The following is a 21,346-nucleotide window of genomic DNA, read 5'->3' as shown; positions in this document are numbered from 1 at the left end:
GAGGTTATAGTATTACAGGAATTACTTACATTAATTGACTTGATGACGTTTATTTTCCCCTCTGGGTTTTGTTTTCTAGTCTGTGTAGTCCAGCAAGGACAATGTTTCCTTTCTTGTACATTGAGCCATCTTTCAGAGAGTTAGGGTCTTTGAACATGCCTTTGTTCAGAACTTCAGTGTAACTAATGGGCCTGGACTACTCGATCCGTCCCCCTGTCAAATGTGGATACTAGTCTCCTACAGGGTCTTGGCCATCTACCACAGCTTACTCTTACATCCCGTTCCCTTTCCTCCATACTGCATGGACATCACTTCCAAGGGACGTTGGATGGAAACTTTTTCATCAGAAAAAAACCTTCTTCCCCTTTAAATTCAGAGGCGTGTGGGGACTGCGGCCCAGGGAGCATGAGCTGCCCGGCCACCGCCCTCCGGCGCCACACCTCAGTCCCCTTTTCCGTGGCGACGGGCACGGGCCCAATTCACCAGCGCTCCTGGGTTTGGCTTCGGCCATGTAATTCCACGTGCGGATACTTCGTTGTCTTTTTTGTCTTTTTATCATTCAGGTACTCTGTCCTCAGGCGTCACGCTCCTCCCCAGCGCAGGTCGACTTGCACAGGGTTCAGCAGGTGTCCTTCCTGCAAAGGGCTCTCCCCCAACTTCAGACGCCCATGCCCTCTGCCGATGTTGCCTTGGCCAGACCACGGTTGGCAAGCTTGTACAGCGTGTGGCTCGCTGTCCTCGAAAGCGCTGAAGAACAGACCAGCCAGGTGGAGGGAGCTCTTCCAGAAGTCTCCTCTAGAGGACCTTAAGAACTTTGTGAAACATCGAGCCAAGCCCAAGGTAGGGCCGATATTCTGCATCACATCCCGCAAAGGAGACTCCTTCTCAGGGACTCTTTTGCGCGGGAGGGACCGGTCGGGTCCTTGTACCAGCATGTGCACTGAGGCTGCTGCAGCTACTGGCCGTCAGGCCGAGGGATCTTTGGATCCTCACGGTGGTAGTGTTGAGGGACCGGAGGGGCTCCGCCCTTGTAACAGCAATACGTCAGAGGGGGGTGCCTAAACGCAGCTCTATTGACCCTCGGGTCGAGGGTGTCGCACCTTCTGGGCGTAGGCCCGAGGAGCAGGGTAGGCCTAGTGATCCACACACAAAGTCTTGGAGGCCGGGCCCAGCGGGCCGAGCAACACGTCGCAGGCAAATGGCAGGCAGCTCGACAAGATGGCTGTCATGCCAGACAGGGGCACCTGTCCGCCATTCCAGGAATTCGGCGAAGAACGAGTGTCAAGGAGGGACTGGCCTCAACCAGGTACGTGGCCTACAGCCTATCCCCCTTTCGTGCAGGGCAGCTTCCCACTGCGTTCATATGGGCAGGGTACTCAGCAGGTCCCAGTTACCTCGTCGGCACCCCCTGCTGCCTTTTCGGCCAGTGAGGTCATCTTAGAGAGGTTCCTCGGCCTCATGAAGTCACCTCGGATGGGGGTTATCCTCAAGGACTCTTATCAGGGAAGTCCTCCCCGCAATGCTAGCGGCACCACAATCGCCTCTTAGTCCATAGTCTGCTTAACTCCATATGTCCAACCTCCCCCCTAATAATACTGGTGTCATTAGTCAATGTTAAATCTATTGTCGATGCGTCAATGGTGACTGAGGTGTGGCGCCGGAAGGCGGAGCCAGGGCAGCACATGCTCTCTGGGCTGTGCCCCAGCGCGCCTCTAAATTTAAAGGGGAAGGTTTTTTCTGCTGAAAAAAGTTGTCTCCCGTCCCTTGAAAGGGATGCTCATACAGTACGGAGGAAAGGGGACTATGGACTAAGAGTACGTTAGTCACTATGGTGAGGAACCTATAATTTTTCCCTTCAGTTGTGAACCCCCCAACTTTTTGCTTTGTTTAAACACCATGGTCTGACTTTGCCAGAGGAGCGCAGCACTCCCCTGGGCTTTTCGCTCACTTTGTTATGGGGAAACAGACATGTCCTTAAAGACGGTCCCTACTTGGACTGTTTTCCTTAGTCCTTGTCCATGTTGCAACTTCTCTGCAACATGTGTACCTTACAGTACACTTGGCTCTAATAGTAATTTCCAAAGGCCGTAGACACACTCAAAGGATTTTTTAGGAGAAGTGCAGATGTGTCTAGGACAGGGCTGGTGGCAGCTTATCTTCATGTCATTTTAACCCTTTCCTGCCAGGTAAACCGCATTAACCGTGTTTGGCACCAACGGGTGGCCTGGCTCCAAAAGGGCCATGCCGTGAAGTTTTGTCCTGTCCTTCATCCATCTTGTCCCTTCACCTTCCCCAGGTCGAGTCAACCCGGGTCAGTCCTTATTTTGTTATGAATTCTCTCGCAAAACACCAAGCTTTTGCAGGCTTCTGCATGCCTTGTGTGTGTGTGTGTGTGTGTGTGTGCGCGCGCGCGCGCACGCTTCAGGATGTGAACTGGAAAGTCTGGTTCCAATACATATCCTGGGTGGCAGTCTGAGGTGGTGTGAATACCTGGGACCACTGTGGTCCATGATTGGTCTATGTATGGTGTGCCCGATTGTGAACATCCCCCATTGGATCGTTTTTTTGGTTGGTTTTTTTGGCACGAAGGATTTTCTGGATAAGAGAAGGGCCCACACATCCATACCATGTCGATCGCTGGAGTTCTCACTGAACAAAGGATTGGATCCAAGTATCCTGAAAATAAGCTGAGTCGGAACTGCTGGTGACCCGCTGGAAGGTTTGGCACCCTGAGCCCTCTGTCGTCCCGCTGGACCCTCTGCATCTGGTCATCCTAGAATGTCTGCGAAGACGCTTCGACCCATTGGAATTGAGACCACCTATTATTGGCACCTTCATCAAACCCTGCAAGTAAACCTTCTCTGAAGTGTCCCTGGGCCAACCAGTGGGCTGACCAGCTTAATCAGAACCTTTGCTCTGATACCGTCGCCGTTTCGAGGAGACCCTTAAAACTTGGTACATCGCTAGCTCCATGTTCAAGGCACTCTCATACTGAATTTCGTACACTTGGCGTTCCCAGGTCTGCAGTAAAAAAGTGTGATCCGAAGTGAACACGGTTACTGTGTCGCCCAGCTGCGTTGACTAAATTTGCAGGTGCGCTACTTTTGTGCCCCTCTTGCCCCAGAATCCTGCTGTACTGAAACTGGCCTGATCCATCCACCAGGAGTGGAGAAAACGCCTTTGTCCCGTTTGGGAATCATCGCTGTAACTTTGTCGCTAAAAGCCGCAGAACCACTGAAATTGTCGCATTTGAACCTGCAACCGAATTTGACTTGACTGAAGATGTTTGGTCCGAAGAGCGCCAGGGGTCGGTAAGTGCCAACAGCCCTTACCGGTGACCCCTAGTGCATCCAACTCCTTTTTATGCACGAGTGGCCCCTGAGGGCGCTTCTCCTTTCCACTGCTGGTGCGAACTGGTGAACTATTCCCGAGCCTTGAAGACGGCTCTGTCCTGTTGTGAAGACCCTCCTTGAATAGTGGGAACTTATTCTGCATTAACTCCCCTTCCTTCCTCAACTGTTACAGACCCCTGGTTGCCCATCTGTACTACCGCGTGCGCTAGCATTGCAAGTACATTTGAGCAATAGTCTCCCCTCATCGTCTGGATTGGATTGCCTCTCAGGATTTTCTTTATCGCATTTATAATACGCCCAAACCCTTGGGTGTCAAGGCGTAGTTACAGAATTCTTATCAAAATAAATACAGTAACATTCATAAGTAATTACATTAAACAGATAATTTTTAATCAGATAGCTTTGTGTTAGACTTTAACACAACAAAATACTTTACAGGTGGCAGCTGTGTAAAATCAGTAGGTGATGCCTAATGTAGCACATGTACTAGCACAGGTACTGGAGGGCAGGGCCTAGTATTTGTTGAATAACCAGGTTTTAATGCCTTTTTGAAGCATTGGTGGGAGGACTCATTTCTGGTAAGTAGAGGGACTGTGGTCAGGTTTTTGGGGCCATTACTGGAAAACTACTACCCTCGGCTCTGGAGCATTTAAAGCGCTGTACAGAGAAGCGGGCAAATATGTTGGCTCTGAGTTCTTGCTGATTTGTTCAGGGAGACTGTGGTGTTCAGGAAAATAGGGGCCTTGTTCGCGAGACATTTATGGGTAATGCATAGCGATTTATCCTGGCCTTTATGGGTAGCTAGTGAGCTTCTCTTCTCCTGGAAGAGATGTGATCTGATTTATTTTTTAGTCCCAAGGCTGCTTGCAAGGCTTTATTTTGTAGCAGTTGTAGTTTTGCCAAATTGGTATTTGAAGTGCCTAGTAGTAAGACATTACAGTGATCAAACTTGAATACAATGAGAGCCTGGGCTAGGGTGATTCAGTTCTTTGGTGTTCGGAATTGACGGCTTAAGGCGATCAATTTAGCAGTGCAAGTGGTGGCTGAGGATAAAGTGTTGATATGCTTCGACATTGTTAGATTAGTATCTAAATGGACGCCTAGCGTTTTTGACCTGTCTAAGGTCTGGGATGAGGGTGCCATCAATGTTGATGGCTGTGTAGTCAGCATGGGGTTGTTGATTCTGGCTGGTGAGCCTATGATGAGAATCTGACTTCTCGTTGAGACACTGTTTAACGCCATCCAGTTCTGTATTATAGCATAGGTTTTATTGATTGTGTACTGGTCATAGTTCCCCGTGATGGGATACGAATTTGGATGTCTGCGAAATTCATGTAGATGACACCCTTGGTGTCCAATGCAGCAAATAGCAGCTTGGTATAAGCATTGTATAGAGTTTGAGACGGACATGATTGGGGGACACCTGACACCTACAGGCACTGAAATGGGATCTGCAGCCTCCTTGTCAATGAAGGTACTGGACGTTTGGTCTGCCAGGAAGGATTTGATCCAGGCCCCTGTTTCTTTAGAGAAATTGAACTCTTTGGTTAAAGTGGCACAAAGTTTGTCATGATAGACTAAATTGAAAGCCGTAGATAAATCTAGGAGTAGGAGAATGCAGGGTTTGCCAGCGTCTCTCATGGTGTCCATCTGGATTTTGATACAGGAATGCCGTCTCTGTGCTGTGGTTTGGCCTGAAACCTGATTTTCGCGCTCCTAGGAGATGGTTTTGTTTGAGGTAGTTTTGGATTTGGGAGTATGCTGTTTTATTAATTATTTGGAGCAAGAAGGGGACAGTCGTTACAGGGTGATAGGTTGTGGGTACTGTCGCATCAAGGGATGGATTTTTTAAGGAGTGGGGTGACCCAGGCTTCCTTGATGCTAGTGGGGACGTAATTTATACTAAAGGAGGGCATTGACAAAGTTGGTGATAATGGGAGTTATCTTAGGGGCGCATAGTTTGACTAGGTGTGCAGGAAAGCGGTCTCCTTTACAGTTGGAGGGTTTTAGTTTGGTGATGGTGTCTAGCGCTTGGCTCATCAAGGAAATATTTAATTGGGTGTTGATATTGTTGTTGACCAAGTCCGTGGTAGATGGAGGGGGGAGTTAAAAAAAAAAAAAGGATGTGTTCCAGTGACCGTTTGTTGTGCTTGAGTAGTAAGAGTTCGTCATTGAACCAGAAGTTAAGCGTTTATCGGAGTGTCTTGTTTTGGTTGTAAGGGTGGGGGGGGATAGAGTATCAATGGTTGAAGTTAGGCATTTATTCTAGATGTCTGCTAAGCCACTAGGGTTATCAGTGGGGAGAGTGGTCATGGTGAGCGCTTCCTCCAAAACGGGGGTGAGATTGTCTGCCGTCAGTTTGCAAATGTTTCTTAGCTCTACCGTATCCATTATGATAGGTGTGAGATGGGGTTTCTCCTGGTTGGGTAGGGAGAAACTGATGAGATAATGGTCTGACAAAACAATGGAGTCAACAGCGTCTACTGAGCCTATGATGTTTGAAGTAAGTATCCAATCTAATATTCTACCCTTGTTGTGCCTGGGGTCGTTAACTAGTTGGGGGAAGTTAATGTCTGTGAGTGAGGCAGGGAAGGCATTGGCTTCATAGTCCAGATTGTCATTGAAACCTAAGTTCATGTCACCAAGGATTATGAATTTGGTATTGGGCTTGAGGTGGGGGGTGAGGAGTGGGATATCTAATTCTGGGTGCGAGTTGTTGGGTGCTCCTATAGATAACCAGGATGTTAATGGTGGTTTTTGAGTTTCTGGACAATTTGACAAGTAATTCATAACCTTCTACTGGGTGAAGTGGGCATGGTCTAATTTGCAGATTAGATTTGGTGATAATGGCCACGCCGCCTCCTTGTGCATTCGTTTAATCCATTTTAGTGATGTTGAAGCCTGATGGGACTAGCCAACCCTCGTAATGGGCCTGAGGCTTGGTGTAGCCAGGTTTCATTTACCACTAGTAAGTGCAACTGCTGGTCTAAGAGGAGGTTGTGAATCTATTGCTGCTCTTTGGGGGTAGTTTGGGAAGTGGTATGATATGGCATTTGTAACGCGCCTATACACAAGTGTTGCGAGGCGGGAGGGTGGGGAGGGGGGAACACAGGGAGACAGACAACGATCCTACTAGGCCAGGTGTCATTCAGATCGCGCAAGGGTAGAGGGGAAAGGGAGAAGTGCAAGGGGTAAGGGAGCGGGGAAAGTGCAGTACAGGGTTAATAGCATACAGGAAAAATAACAAGGGACAGCTAGTGGCAAGTGTGAGTAAGTGCAGACAAGTGCTGGGAAGGGGGCCTGTTGGGATACAGACACAGTCCCGTAGTGCAGGGGGTGCCAGGGAGGCAGTGCAGGGGAGAGTCGCTGGGCCAAGGACCGAGAACGGTGAGTGGCCCAGTTGCAGATGGTATGGGGTTGTCTTTGGTTTGTTCTTTAGAGGCTACATTTGTTGGCCGTTGATTGGGTGTTTGTGATTGGCAGGATGCCTTTAGGCTGGAGGAGCAATGATCTTGATAGGACTTGCATGCTCTTAGTCTGCTGAGTCTTACTGTTCCCTGAATGGGGCACATTGTTGCGTGGAAGGCTGGTGAAAGATTGGAGGTGGTTGTGTGTGGGGGTTTGGTATGTGTATGGATGGCGCGATGACTAAAGTCAAATGATGTTAAACTGATGGTATCTGTAGTCAAGGGGGGTTTGATTCTTCTAGCAGTGTTTTGGGGTTTCCAGTGGATTGGCATAAGTGTTAATGGAGAGGTTTTTGGTAAAATGGAGTAGGGCAGGTTAGAGGGTGGTGGCGGAGGCATACCCATCCAACTAGTCCGCCAGCCAGTGGGATGAATATTCCATGGGTACAGTGTGGAGTCCTCTATGACGAGGAACTGGTTCCTGTTGTTGTCATTAGGATGGTTCATGTTTTAGAAAGTATAGTCTTGTGTGAAGAGATGGTTGGGTCACAAGGTTCCAAAACTGATGGCGGGGTGTGTAGGAGAGATGAGCAGGCAGTTGCTTATAGTGTGGGTGGGGGCGTGGAAAAACTTGTCACGAAAAGAGTGAGCTAGTGAGGATATTTTTGTAATCCACATTGAAAAATAGTAGCTGGTCGGTGTCAATTCATGCATTATCAATTTCAAACTTTGGCATATGAGTGCTTGGCGGAACATAGTAGTCATGTAGGTATGTACATTTGAATTAATACTGTCTAGATCAGGGGTGCACAACTGATTTTGACAGGGCCAACCTCGCATGATGTCTATAGTGGGCGGATAAGCAAATGTGGGTGGGGCGATGGGCGCAACCGCGCATTGCGTGGTAGGAGGCCTTTTCAACCCCCCTTTTTATTTAACACGTGGAAAAAGAATACGTTTCCCATCGTTATCATTTATTTCTATTTAGTTATTGCATATCGTCTGTTTAAAGTATATATATTTTATTGACCACTTATGTACAAAGGGAGGCTTTCACATAACCAGTAGTTTAAAGGTAAAGAACCTTTTATTTGCAAGTTGATGACATAAGACGACCCCCAGCAGGAGGAGTACAATCTTCCCACTAAGGCCCTGCTTCTTCACTGGCTCTCCTTGGAACCCTGCTACATAAGATGCAGTTCTATGTTCTATAGTATCTAAGTGACAATAGACATAGTGAAGGAAATATTATACACTCATGGTTTAACAGGTAAACATTGGAAACACTGCACATCCTAACATACCACTGATTGGATATTCCGTCATTTTGGACTGCTATACTTTGCTCTTTGGGTTGGCCAAGAGGAATATGCCCTTCGTTGAGTCTGGTTTCCACAAAAATCAAAGGAGGTACTACATCTAATGGTGCCTGTTTTAGCTTTATTATTGGGTTCACTCTTGGAGTGCAACACTATGCACCATGGCCCCCGCCCCAACCACTGTCTCATGGCCCCCAGCCCTCAACCACTGTGCCCCATGTCCCCAGCCCCCAACCAAACACTATGCCCCATGGACCCCACACCCCAACCAAACACTATGCCCCATTGACCCCACACCCCAACCAAACACATTGCCCGATGGCCCCAACTGCCAACCAAACACTATGCCCCATGGCTCTCGCCCCCAACCAAATACTGTGCCCCATGGCCCCCAGCCCCCAACCAAACACTATGCCCCATGGCCCCCACTCCCCAAACACTAATAGATGTTTTGTTTGGTGATTGTGAGAGCCTGGTCAGGGTGCGGTTGATGGCCAACAATAGATGTTTTGTGTTTGGTGATTGTGAGAGCCTGGTCAGGGTGCGGTTGATGGCCAACAATAGATGTTTTGTGTTTGGTGATGGGGAGAGCGTGGCCAGGGAACAGTTAATCACTGGCAATAGATACTGTTTTTCATTGAGCAGAACATTAAAGAAAGAAAGGCCATGCAGTGTCTAATAGACAGAAGGCATGCAATAGGTTTTGCACTGGTGGTACAGGGTGGAAAAAGAAATGAATAGGAAATGCGTGACTTTTGTACTCCACTGTGCGGCACACACCAAGACCCCTTCCCCTATGGATCCCAAACGCACATTCTCGCCCTCTACCACCTACAGACCTGAACCTCCCCCCGACCCCAGAATACAGATTAACAAGCATACACGATGCATACATACAGACCCAAAACCCCCACACCCACCTCGGCATACAACTAACAAGCATACACCATGCACCCATACAGACCCGAACCCGCATCTCCGCATACACTGGCCATACACACAAAAACAAACCTACAGACCGACACGGCAACCCCCCCCCCCCCAACCACCCCCATTACAACTTGCAGACAAAAACATACATACAGGCAGAACCGACACATCCCCCACACCTTGCATCTCAAGATACCCAGACACATACATACAGACCTGACACATCACCAAAGCCTGCATCCACACTCATACACTATCCCCCCCATCCCTCCCTCCCTGGCTGCAAATCCTAGACTTTTTGTAATTCCTTATAAGACCAAGTGCTATAAAATGTGTTTGACCATGGGATGTGTTGGGCTGTCCGCTTGCTTGCTTAATTCCAGGGCGAGGGTGGGGGAATTTTGCCCACATAGTGAAAATCGAAGGTTGGCACCCATGTAAGCGCAATAGAAGCATTTATTTGTGATCAAGCAGTTTGACAAGCATATGACGGCTTTAGAAATATAACACAAAGGAAGGGACACAAAAATCACAGGGTATTTCCGTGGCAGTCGACAAAAAAATAAACTAATGAAAGCTCAAGAAGCATGTTTAGAACAAAAACAAATTTTTCAAACTTAAACAAGTGTGAGCTGCACAGTTGGAAAACGATAGTGTCCACCATGGAGGTAGCTTGCTTTTATGAGTGATGGCCTCCACTCCAGTGATATTCATGGCCCATTGCTTCCAGTGTTATCCCTTTCTGGCCAGAAGAAAGAACAGAATAATGCACGCGAACGGCAGCTGGACAAAGGATCACCTTTGATGCTCCTGGGAAGTTTTATTTGCTGGAGAGGGGGATTGGAGCGGTTTGGGGGCAGGCAGGCCATCAATTAGGGGGGGGGGCGCAATTGGAGCTCTAGGGATGCTGTGAGCAGTGTCTCAGGCTAGAGACTTTCGTAATGAAGTGCTGGGCCGCACTTCATTAAAGTTCTACCCACTGGGGGGGGGGGTGCGAAGCACAATAGGGTAGGCCCTATGTTATGCACCCCAGGTCTAGATAATATTGTACAACTGCCTCATGATTCTGATAGGTGGTGACAGTAAATGCTATATGTACTTGATGGTTTTAGCAATTGCAGGAGATGCCAATAGAAGGTGCACAGTGATTAGGGTTACAATCAGTAATTTGTGTCGCTGTTGGATCGCATATTACTACATAAAGATGGTTGATACTTAGACAGGTACAAATAACGTGGGAGCAACGCGTAGTAATTGGTATAACAGTATGACGGTAAGCAGTTTTAGCAATTGACGTCACATATAGGGTGAAGGGCACTTAACGGAGGTAGCCGTATTGACAATTTAGCGAGGCTTATGCGGCTACTGGGTAAGGATGCAATATACAATTACTAATTGAATGTGGCGTCACTGAGAACTAGGGTGAGTGACCACATGTGGTTTGGAACAGAAGGGTGAGCCATTAGGGCCGGCAAATCAGACCTTCTTGTAAGGACAGGAGGGGAGGTGATGGCATATAGCTGTGTAACCAGTTGACTGACTGAGCAGATTGGCATTAGCGGTTCGTACTGAGAGCATGCTAGGGGGCACATGTCAGATTGCATAGAGTACTTTTTTGGCAATAAGCGGTTTATAGAATTTCCTGAAGACTGCGCTGCCTGCTTCCTCCCCTTTTAGGTTTTGGACCCATTTTGTGCATTAGCCCTTTAGGCCCCTTGTTCTCCTATATATGTATTTAGATAGGATTGTATTGATCTAAAGGTATTAGTGTGATTGTGTAGTTTCAAAGGCCTTGAAATAAATGTATGTGATTTTTATATATACACCTGATTGGGAGTCATTTGTTAAGTGTCCTTTACTTTGTGTGCTCATTGAGGTCTTTCAGTTACCCTCACCCCTCTTGAGACCTAGTCTTGACTGCCGCCAATGCTACCTTGATTGGTCTGGCTTGTCCAGAATGTTAACCTGTTCAAAGAAAATAGGCTGGCCTTCTGAACCTCTGCCCACCAGGTCAGAGTTCAGAAATCCGTCTTAACACTGACCATCACCATGGATTCCTCCTTGGAATGCCGGGGGCTATCCTGGACAAGTACAGCATCCCTGGAGTCTGGTCCCTCCAGGAGCAGGAGGCCCATATCAATTGGGTAGAGCTGAAAGCTATCTGGCTCGCTCTCGAAGCCTTTCTGCCACTTAAGTGGCAAGGCGATCCTCATTCAAACAGACAATTCCACCAGCATGTGGTACATCAAAAAGGGTGGCACCAGGTCCCTTCCACTGTGCAGCATAGCTGTCAGCATTTGGGAATGGGCGCTGGAGAACAACATTTACTTAAGCGCAATCCACCTCACGGAGGAGTCCAACTTGGAGGCGGACAGGCTCAGCAGACTGGGAGCAGACAATTACGAATGGCGTTTGAACGATCCGTTCCTTCAGAGGATCTTCAGCAGATGGGAGCAGCCACAGGAGGATCTTTTCGCCACCTGGTACAACAGGAAGTGCCCTCTGTTTGCATCCTGGCGGAGACCGTGCCTCTGCTCACTGGGTGACGCCTTACAGTGAAACGGCATGAACACATACGCATTTCCTTCCATGGTGCTTGGAGCTGCTCAGCCTCTCGGACCAGCCTCAGATAATCATTCAATGGGCCCAACTCCTCTATCACAACAGGGAGGCAGGGTCATCTACGCCGCCCCGCAGAAGTTAGCCCTCACAGCGTGGTTGCGTAGCAGGTCACACTAAAGCATCTGCGTCTGTCATAGGCTAACCTAGACATACGGTGCGCTTGCAGCAATGCTACTAGGAGCCAGTACAAAAGCAAATGGACTAGGTTTTGCCACTGTGCGGAGTCCAAGGAGGTTGATCCGCTTACTTGCATGTTGGGCGATTTGCTATCATTCTCTGCACAACTCGCACACTCAGGGGTGCAAATACACATGTCGTGCTTATCTGGTGGCCATCTGAGCCTACCGGAACTCGGACGAAGTTTTCTCATCCTCCAACCTGGTGGTTAATACATCTGGCGGGCCTCACCAGCCTATCAAGAAACCACACCCTGTCTGGGACCTCAATGTAACAACCCTTTTGAGCCAATGGCGTCTGCAGTCATCAGAATAGTCACCATTAAGACAGCCCTCTCGGTGGGTCTTACGCCTGCAAGCAGGTTTGACTAAATCCTGCCACTGGTCGCTTCAGAACCTCACACTACCTTTCATAAAGACAAGGTGGTCCTGAGAACGCATCTCATGTTCTTACCTAAAGTAGTATCTTCTTTCCACCTAAATTAGGAAATAGTGTTGCCTACTTTCTTTGCAGACCCTACGGACGATGCTCAGAGGGTCTTGCACTGTCTAGATGTCGGGCGTGCTCTGAAATTCTATCTGGACACGGCCAAGAGCTTCTGCAAGTTGGAGGCTCTGTCACCTTTGGGGGGGGGGGGTCAAGGCCAGGATTATCAGGCTACTAAGGCCTCCAAAGCAAAGTGGATGGTTTTGGCCATCAAGGAAGTCTGAGGGGCAGCACAAACCACTTCTGGCGAACATGCATGCCCACGCTATCAGAGCCAAGGCCACGGCAGTCACGTTCCAGAGGAATGTTCTGTGGTAGGTCATCAGCAGGGCGGCCACGTGGGCCACTCCTTCGGTCTTCTGCAAGCGCTACTTTTTGGATGCCGGCTCAATGTCGGATGTGGCATTTGGGCAGGCAGAGTCAAGGAACTTGTTTTCTTGAGGGGTTACCTCCCCACCCTGAGGCTACATTCAGTTGTAATCGCCCATACAGTATGGAGGGGACGGGACGTAGGAGTAATTATAAGTTACTCACCGTAGTGACTAACGTACTCCTAGTCTCTCTTCCTCCATTCGTCCCACCATCCTTCCCCCTAATAAAACTGACGTCATTGGGACGTCAATGGTAATATTGGTCATGTGGGTACTGAGGAGTGGTGCTGGAGGGGCGGAGTCAGCGGAGCGCATGCTCCCAGGGCCGCACCTCAAAATTTAAAGGGAAAGATGACTTTTCTGGTGAAAAGTTCAGTCTCCCGTCCCTATTAATGGGCGCCCGTACAGTATGGAGTAAAGGGGACTAGGAGTACGTTAGTCACTACGGTGAGTAACTTATAATTTTTTGATCTGGAAGGGAACCAAATAGTGTTGCCCCTCTCCACTTTGCTCTTTGCTGTGGTGATGGAGCCATTTGCCCAACGAAAAGGGAGAACAAGGAGATACACGGGTCTAGGTGGGCAAACTCGCATAGCAAGATCGGTCTGTTCGCGGACAGCATGATTCTCAGTTGCCAAGCCAGAGCGCTCGCTCCCGGCAATAATGAAGGAAATGGGGGGAGGGGGAGTTTTCGAAAGTCTCAAGTTTTAAGGTTAACTACTCAGTCAGAGATACTGAATTTGTTGGTGGGGAAGAAGCAGCATGGGCGCTTGGTGGTCAGCACTCCATTTCGATTAACGTGAGGGCCTGGTTAGATATTTGGGTATCAATGTGACTCCTGCCATCAGTCAGATCGTATGGGTGAACTATCCTTTGCTCATACGGCATGTTAAAGCAGACTTAACAAGGTCGAAATAATTCTTTATCATGGCTAGGGAGGATAACCATTACGAAGATGAACATCCCCCCCCACCCCCCCTGCCTCCTCTACCTGTTTCAGGCATTCCTGGTGCCAGGGACAGTTCTACGTGGTATACAGGAGGTCATCAAGAAATGTGTTCGGTACAGGAAGCTGTGGGTGGGTAGGAAGGAAGATGCTATCTAGAACTAAGCGGCAGAGGGGAGGATGGCATGATGTGTACAAATACCAACAGGACATGTAGTTAAGAGTCCTGGCGCAATATGGTAGAGGGGGCAATGGGAAGCATTGCGTGAGCATCGAGCAGGCGGTGGCTGGATAATATGTATGGAAGATGGCTTGGTTGAAGAGAGGATAGACGAGAGCTGATGGAGAGCCAGATAACAATGAACATGTTGGGCATCTGGTACCAATTGAACAAAGTTTCAATTAGCGCCATGGCTATCGCCAAGGACTTCAACCCCCACCCCTCCTCTTTAGTAACCTTGCTTTCCCCAGGAATGGATCAGAACCAGTTTAGGCCATGTATAAATGGGGCGATGAGAGAAATTGGAGACCTATTCAAGGACATGACTTAAATCCTTTTGAGTAATGCAATAGAGAGTATGAGTTGAGGAAGGAGGACTTCTATGACTATTGGTAAGGTCTGAAACAGGGGGAGAACTCCAACAGTAATGCAGGGAACCACAAAGTATATGACTAAGTTGGAGGTGTTGATCACGGCGAGTGTAACCAATAGGGGACTGATCTTGGCGATGTATTAAATTCTCCTTGACAGAGGGGACGCACAGACATCTCGGGGTGAGTGGCAAATGGGATGCAGGCTATGGGTGGGCTTCTTTTGGATAAAGAACAAGGGCAAGCTACTAAGGAAGTGGTTTGGTCCATATACTTCGGCACATCCTGGAGCTGCAATTTTATAATACTGCACAGGTGGCACTACACGCTTGAACGGCTTCACAAGATGTATAGCTTGAAGTCTCCTTTATGCAGGCGACAATGCGGGGAGATAGGGGACTGTGGAGCATGTGTGGTGGGGTTGCCTGCAACTTCGGCATTCTTTTGGCATGTGGTGAAATCGAGAGTCAGCAGGATAGGGTTTGTAGATTATTTCATTGAAAGGTTGATCTAGATAATGTTGATTTTCGAAGGGATTGTGTCCTCCGACGTATTCCTTATCTTGATAGATCATCTCCAGCTTGCTGGTCTCGGATTTTTTTTTCAGTAGAGGGTGCTGCGCGTCAATGTCCGTCGAGCCGATGTCCCTCGACAGCCTCCGTATTGGCGCCGACGTCATCATGCGTATAAATAGACTTGCGCAGCGTCCGTTGTTCAGTTCAGTTTTTCTGTGTTTCGTGGGCCTCAATCGCGTTGTTCAGTTCGTTAGTCAGAGAATATATTCATTATTCCTCGAGTACCAACTCTTACTCATTGCTTCCTCATCCGAACCAACGACTCCACGGTCCGGCTTCAGAAAATGTCGTGACTGTGGAAAGAAAATGTCATTGACAGATCCTCACAGGATCTGTTTGTGGTGCCTGGGATCGGAGCACCAATGTTCGGAGTGCGAGGACTGCATGTCCATGACGGCGAAAGCCTTGAAGGAGCGTAAGGGGAAGCTTGAGAGAGGTAAGACAGTTAAAACTCCTTCGAAAGTTTCCTCGGCAAAGTCGAGACATTCGTCTCCTCGTCGATACAGGAAACCTTCTCGTTCTAGGTCTCGAAGCAGTTCCCACCACTCTTCGAGATCCAAGCATTCAAGTAAGAGACGTCGAAGATCCCCTTCCTCGTCTTCTGTTTCTCCGGAAAGAGTCACCTGCCCCACAAAACATAGCTCTCAGGCTGAGTGGGAGGAATTCCGTAAAAGGATGCTTAGTGTCTTCGAGAAAGCGGCCTCGACCCCCTCGAAGACAGCTGAGGGTGATACCCTGGGTGAAAGACTTGAAATATCTAAACGACGCGAGTCCTTGCACCCGGCGAAAAACTACTCGAGCGTCACCCTCGAGCAAAGGCAATGCCATCGATGCCATAGTCGAAGGTCCCTTCGCATAAATCTGCGTCATCAACGCCATTATCGAAGGGCTCATCGACGCATAGGTCAATCGAATAGACGCTGTCTCCGACGCCGAAAAAGAACAAACCCACGGCCGTCACTACCTCACAGCCAGTGGTCAATACCCAGGGCCTCTGTCATGACTTCGAGGTCATTGACAACCTCGAGTAGGATCCCGATCCTCTAGAGTTCTTCGAGGCCTCTTCCAATCTTCTCGACTCTTTTTCGGTGTTTTCGAAACCTTTAACGTCCGCGTTTTCCCAACCAATTAAGACAATTTAGCCCCTTCTGCTCTGGAAATGGGATTTAAGCCATTTCCAAGGTCTGATCATTTCAGACTTTTGTCTTCAATTTATGAAGAAGGGGAGGATTCGGATCAAGAAAGACCCTTTGGGTTGCAAAGATCTGCAACACCAGAACCAGAGGAATTTACCTCTGAGCAAAATAGGTTGAAGGACCTTCGAGAATCCTTACATGAGGCAAGTGGGTTAGATACTTCCCCAGAAATAGAATTTGCCAGAACAGACCCAGGGGAACATGCTGAGACCCATTACAGAATTTTAATAGCAAGAATTATAGAATTCATGGGTTGGTCTACACCTTCACCTGCATTCCAACAGGATGACCTTAGCCATTTTAGTTAAAGTCCCACAGAAGGATCCTGTGGTTCCATTTCACATTGCATTACAAAGAAAGATATTGGCTAACTGGGAAACTCCTGAGGTTATCCCGGCGGTTAACAAAGTTATCAGCCAAATATAGGGTATCTACTACTGATCCTGAATTTTTATCTAAACATCCAACTCCAGAGAGTCTGGTTGTTCAAGCAGCAACTGCATCAGGCAGTAGATCAACATACCCTACTGTTCCACAGGACAGGGATGACAAAAGATACGACTCTATGGCTAAGAAAGTTTTTTTCTGCATGTAGCATGGCGTTGAAATCTATTAACGCTACTTGTTTGCTCGCAAGGTTCAGCCATACACTTTGGGTGTGTGCTTCATCAGCGGCTGACTGCCTCCCAGAGGGAGAAGAAAGGGAAGCATTTCTAAACTAAGGATGGTAAAGACGCAATGTGCGAATCCCTTCAAACTGGCATTGATTCTGCTGACAGCATCAGTAGGGCCATGGCGGCAAGTACAACCCGCAGATTTGCGTGGTTGCGAAAGTCTGGGTTTGCTCCAGATGTACAAGCCAGACTTTTAAATATGCCCTTTGACTGCTCTTCGTTGTTTGGTAAGAAGGCGGATGACAACCTAGAAAAGTTAGACATCCAAAGCAGCGGCAAAATCCCTGGGAGCTGCAATCCGTCAAACGCCATATCGCCCCTCAGGAACCTCTTGGAGAGGTAAGTCCTTTTGCTTTTATTCCGCATTCGGAAAAGGCAGAGGACAGTTGGGTCAAAGATTCACCCGAGGTGGACGGGGTAAAAATATAAAAGCGCCACAGCAGCAGGTGCCTCTTTACCCTCGGCACCTGCATCAGCCGCCTCTAAATCAGAGGACTCTCCTCACCAGACACCAGTAGGGGGCAGGCTAACGCAACATCTGACGGAATGGCAGGCTATTACGTCAGATGCTTGGGCATTGGAGACAGTTGCCCAAGGTTACTGCCTGCCTTTTGTACGCATTCCTCAGTCATCCACCGGGGAACAGCTCTCGGAAAGTTCCAGATCTGCACCTCTTGCAGGAAATTGTAGACCTGCTGGAGAAAGGTGCCATAGAACCGGTACCTGTAGCGGAGAGGAACAAGGGCTGGTACTCCCTACTCCCTAATACCGAAGGACGACGGAGGACTGACACTTATCTTAGACTTACGAGAATTGAACAACTTCATCAGGAAGGACAAGTTCAAGATGGTAACTCTTTCTCAGATCCTTCAGGCCATCCAGCTCCAGGACTGGCTGGTATCTCTGGACCTTCAGGATGCTTATTTCCATGTGCCAATCCATCTCAAACACAGGAAATACCTGAGGTTCGCAATTGGCTCATTAACAATTTCGAGTTCTGCCATTTGGGCTGACCTCCGCCCGAGGGTTTTCACCAAGCTAATGTCGGCAGTGGCTGCAAGTCTAAGGAGGGAAGGGATTCACGTCTACCACTACCTGGACGATTGGCTGATCAGAGCTGTATCTCCGGAACAAGCTCAGATCCAGCTAGATTGTTTGCCACTTCCTTCAGAAACTGGGCTTCTCCCTCAATTTAAAGAAGTCACAGATGATACCATCACAGAGACTCCAGTTCATTGGAGTGGTCCCTGACACTTCACTGGGAAAAGCCTCGCCACCAGAGGTGAGGGCTCAAGATATTCTGCAGATGGTCACCAAGTTTCAAAATGCCCAACGTCTCCCAGCCTTCGACTTTTTGAGGTTGCTAGGCCTCATTGCATACTGCATCTTCCTTGTGCCAGAGGCTCGCCTGAGAATGAGATGTCTTCAGTGGGCATGAAGAACTGAGTGGTCCCAATTCTCAGGAAGAATGACATCTCCTTCAGGTTCCGGACAAGGTGGCTCGAGACCTTCAGTGGTGGGCCTGCCAGGTGAACATCTTGAACTGTTTTGGCAACCATGGCCGGAGGTAAGTCACAGATGCCTCACTCACTCACGGAGCGGAGGTGGGGAGCCCATGCCAACGACTTGACCATCAGCGGTCGTTGGTCTCCATCGGAGTCCAGACTACATTTCAACCTGTTAGAGCTGAGGGCAATCAGACTAGCGCTGAAGGCTTTTCTGCCAGCTGTACAGGGGGAAAAATGTCCTGATAATGACGGACAACACTGTGTCCATGCACTACCTCAACAAAAGAGGAAGCGTAGGATCACTGCCTCTGTGGTTTTGGGCAATCCAAGAAGGAATCTCTCTATCGGCAGTTCACTTGACAGCGGACGATCTGAGCAGGCAGAGTACAGTTTCCTACAAGTGGGAACTAGCTCAGTCCTTCAACAGATCTTCACCCTTTGGGGAACCCCTCAAGTGGATCGGTTTGCCACCAGCATCAACAGGAAGTGCGATCAATTTTGTTCAAGGGAATTCCCCCCGAGAGGAGCTCTAGGGGACGCGTTCGTAGTGGACCAGGAGTTTCCACTTCTGTACGCGTTTCCTCCAGTCCCTGTCATTCCTCAAATGGCAATTCTTCAATTTCTTCAATTCTCCTCAAAAACTTCATGTTACTACGAAAGACAGATCAGAAACGGAACTGATACTGGTTTTTTTCTTTACCGAGGATTCCCAGCCTGACGACGGGGAATATTCATGAGCATGTGAATCCATGCCAGACCCATGCTGGAGAACAGTTACAGGTAAGTAACTTGTTCCTTTTTTAATATTGATTTGGCGATGTGCCATTTATCATTCATTTTTTGTGTTCGAACAGGTCTTGCATGACCTTTGCTATTTTCATGTGCCTGTCTGTAGTTATCAAATCTATTTGCAAATATGTTTGACTGCAGAAGTTCAATGGATTTAATGATCTCATAGTTCTCTATGGCAAGAGAGGATGTACCTTTTGACACTTGTACCATGGCAGACATTTGGGTGTGCATGTCCTGGAATTGGTAAGTGCGGTACTTTGCTGAAAATCTAGGATTTCTGCACTGTCCACCAGCAAGCTTGTGTCTTTTGCCTTTTGCCTTCGAGAGCATGGTCTATGGCCATCTGTTCACGATTCGAGGTCTGACCAATAGCGGGCAACAAGAACAGTCTGATATTTGCAGTATGCAGTTTTAGAAATGAAATGCTCAAACTTGATCTTACTAAATGTTGATCCTTTGAGCCAACATAGCACAGGATCAAAGTCCAATTCCAGCAGGTACTTTTCCAAGAATGGGTTGCATGGACCACAAAAATGTGGAATGGTCATGGACAGAGCAAACGTTGATCTTCAGGTTGCTGCCTTTGACTTCTCCATTAAACTTCACCAATGACTCCCCACAAATCCTCCCATGGTTGCATTTAATCATTTTTATAATCTTAATTGGGTAGCTGTTAATGTATTTTGGTTCCCGTAATGGTCAATCGTCGTGGAATATAGTGATTTCAGATGTTATGGTGGTGTAAAAGTCCTCCAAAATAATGAAGGCACCCACTCATTAATGGGTCCTCATACAAATGCCAAAGTAAAGATAACGCGCCGCATAGATTTGCAATGACAAAGTTTATGTAATAAAAATGCCAGCAAAGAACTCTGCTGTCCGAGAGCGCTCTGCCAAAAATTACACAGGCAGCACATTAAAAAAGCACCAGGCATCATAGTGATGTAATACATAGGTGACACAATCGGCATAGTTGGTTGCCTGGAAACATACACTAAACCCAGCTCCATATGGTTTGCCTTGGCTCCATTGGTTGCTGCTTCCCTGCCGATCTGGGTGTACATGGTCAGCTGGGCTCATCTCTGCGGTGAAGGTCCGGACAAATGTGATACATTGCTAACTGTCTAAGCTAAACAGGAACTGAACATTTGGAAATGACGGACATTAGAACATTGCAGGAATGGGGGGTACTTGGAGAAAATGGACTAATATATAGGCATTTTGACCTCTACATTCAATGCTCATTGATAGAAAGGTTCCCGCTCCCAGGTGTCTCCTCCTGGGGGTTTGATCTACAGTTTACTTTCCCTGGTGCCTTATGATATGAACAGACGTGTTGCTTTGGGGGGGGGGAATATACTGTTGTGCGGGATTAGAGTGGTGGTGGGTGTCCTGGAAGGGTCATGGCAAGGGGGTCCGATATGTATCGCCATGAAAGGGATAGGGGGTGCTGGGCTGGTGGACCCTGGCATGGTAGGGTGGGGGTTGATGGAGCACTGGCAGTTTAGTGTAGATGGAACGGCACTTGTGCTGGTGCCCGTTTCGGTCTCACGCTCTGCAGAAAGCACATTCTGTGGAAACGATACTAAACTATTGCAACAATAAAAGGATGGGATTCCGTGAGAATTAGGCTTGCGTGGAGCAGGTATGGGGTGGGAATGGCTTGGGCCTTCTGTGAGAGATGAGGGCTGCAAGCTTCGGAGGGATGATTTTTCGAGCCTAGTAAAAAGATGGCGTCTGCTCTAATCCAAAATGGTGTCTGTTCTTGAGGGTGTGAGCTATATTATTTGTATAAGTCTCCATGTTCTATCATGAGGGAGCGTACCTTGGGGCTGGGTGTGTCTCCCTCCTTGGCCTACACGTGATCTGTATACCGCGGAAAAGGCGAGGGGGGTGGGGTAGGACCTTCTCTTCCCAACATTCCCCCTTTCGTTAGTCCTAAAGTAACTAATACCCTCCCCCAGTATTTTTTCATTCATTAGCCCTTCTTTCTGCTTCCTCCCATGTGAGACTTCCTTTTATGGACATCCATGCGCTGCACACATTTAAACTCTCCCCACGTTATGCATATTCCTCTGGGGTACATGTCATATAAATGCAGCCTCAAGCCCCGTCTAGGTCGACCCACACTTGGCTGTAATTTTCAACATCTTGGGGCTGTTTGATAGTGGTATGATGGTAACTGTCCACCTCACCCCCGGCATGGTATATTGCCACCATACAATATTTTGGTTCACTACTTTCACCAGGTTGTACCTGCGTGTCCTTAATATATGAGGCACCTTGTTGTTTCTATTGCCAATAGTCACACACAACTAGGAACAGCTTTTGCGTAGCAGCGAAACCCCTAACTGCCGTACACAAGATGAGCAGGAATAACACAATGACTGGTACCAGCA

At 48.2% G+C, this 21,346-nt stretch overlaps 1 protein-coding gene across 5 annotated transcripts in view; it reads left to right on the top strand.

Moving 5' to 3' along the window:
- Window positions 1-21,346, top strand: part of KIF2C (kinesin family member 2C) — a 1,350,025-nt gene that overhangs the window by 497,129 nt on the left and 831,550 nt on the right. The gene's annotated exons all lie outside the window — the stretch shown is intronic.

This window comes from Ambystoma mexicanum, chromosome 1q, assembly GCF_040938575.1.
Source record: "Ambystoma mexicanum isolate Mex_15411 chromosome 1q, UKY_AmexF1_1, whole genome shotgun sequence".
NCBI classification, from domain to species: Eukaryota; Metazoa; Chordata; class Amphibia; order Caudata; family Ambystomatidae; genus Ambystoma; species Ambystoma mexicanum.
This window is presented reverse-complemented; position numbering and strand designations above follow the sequence as displayed.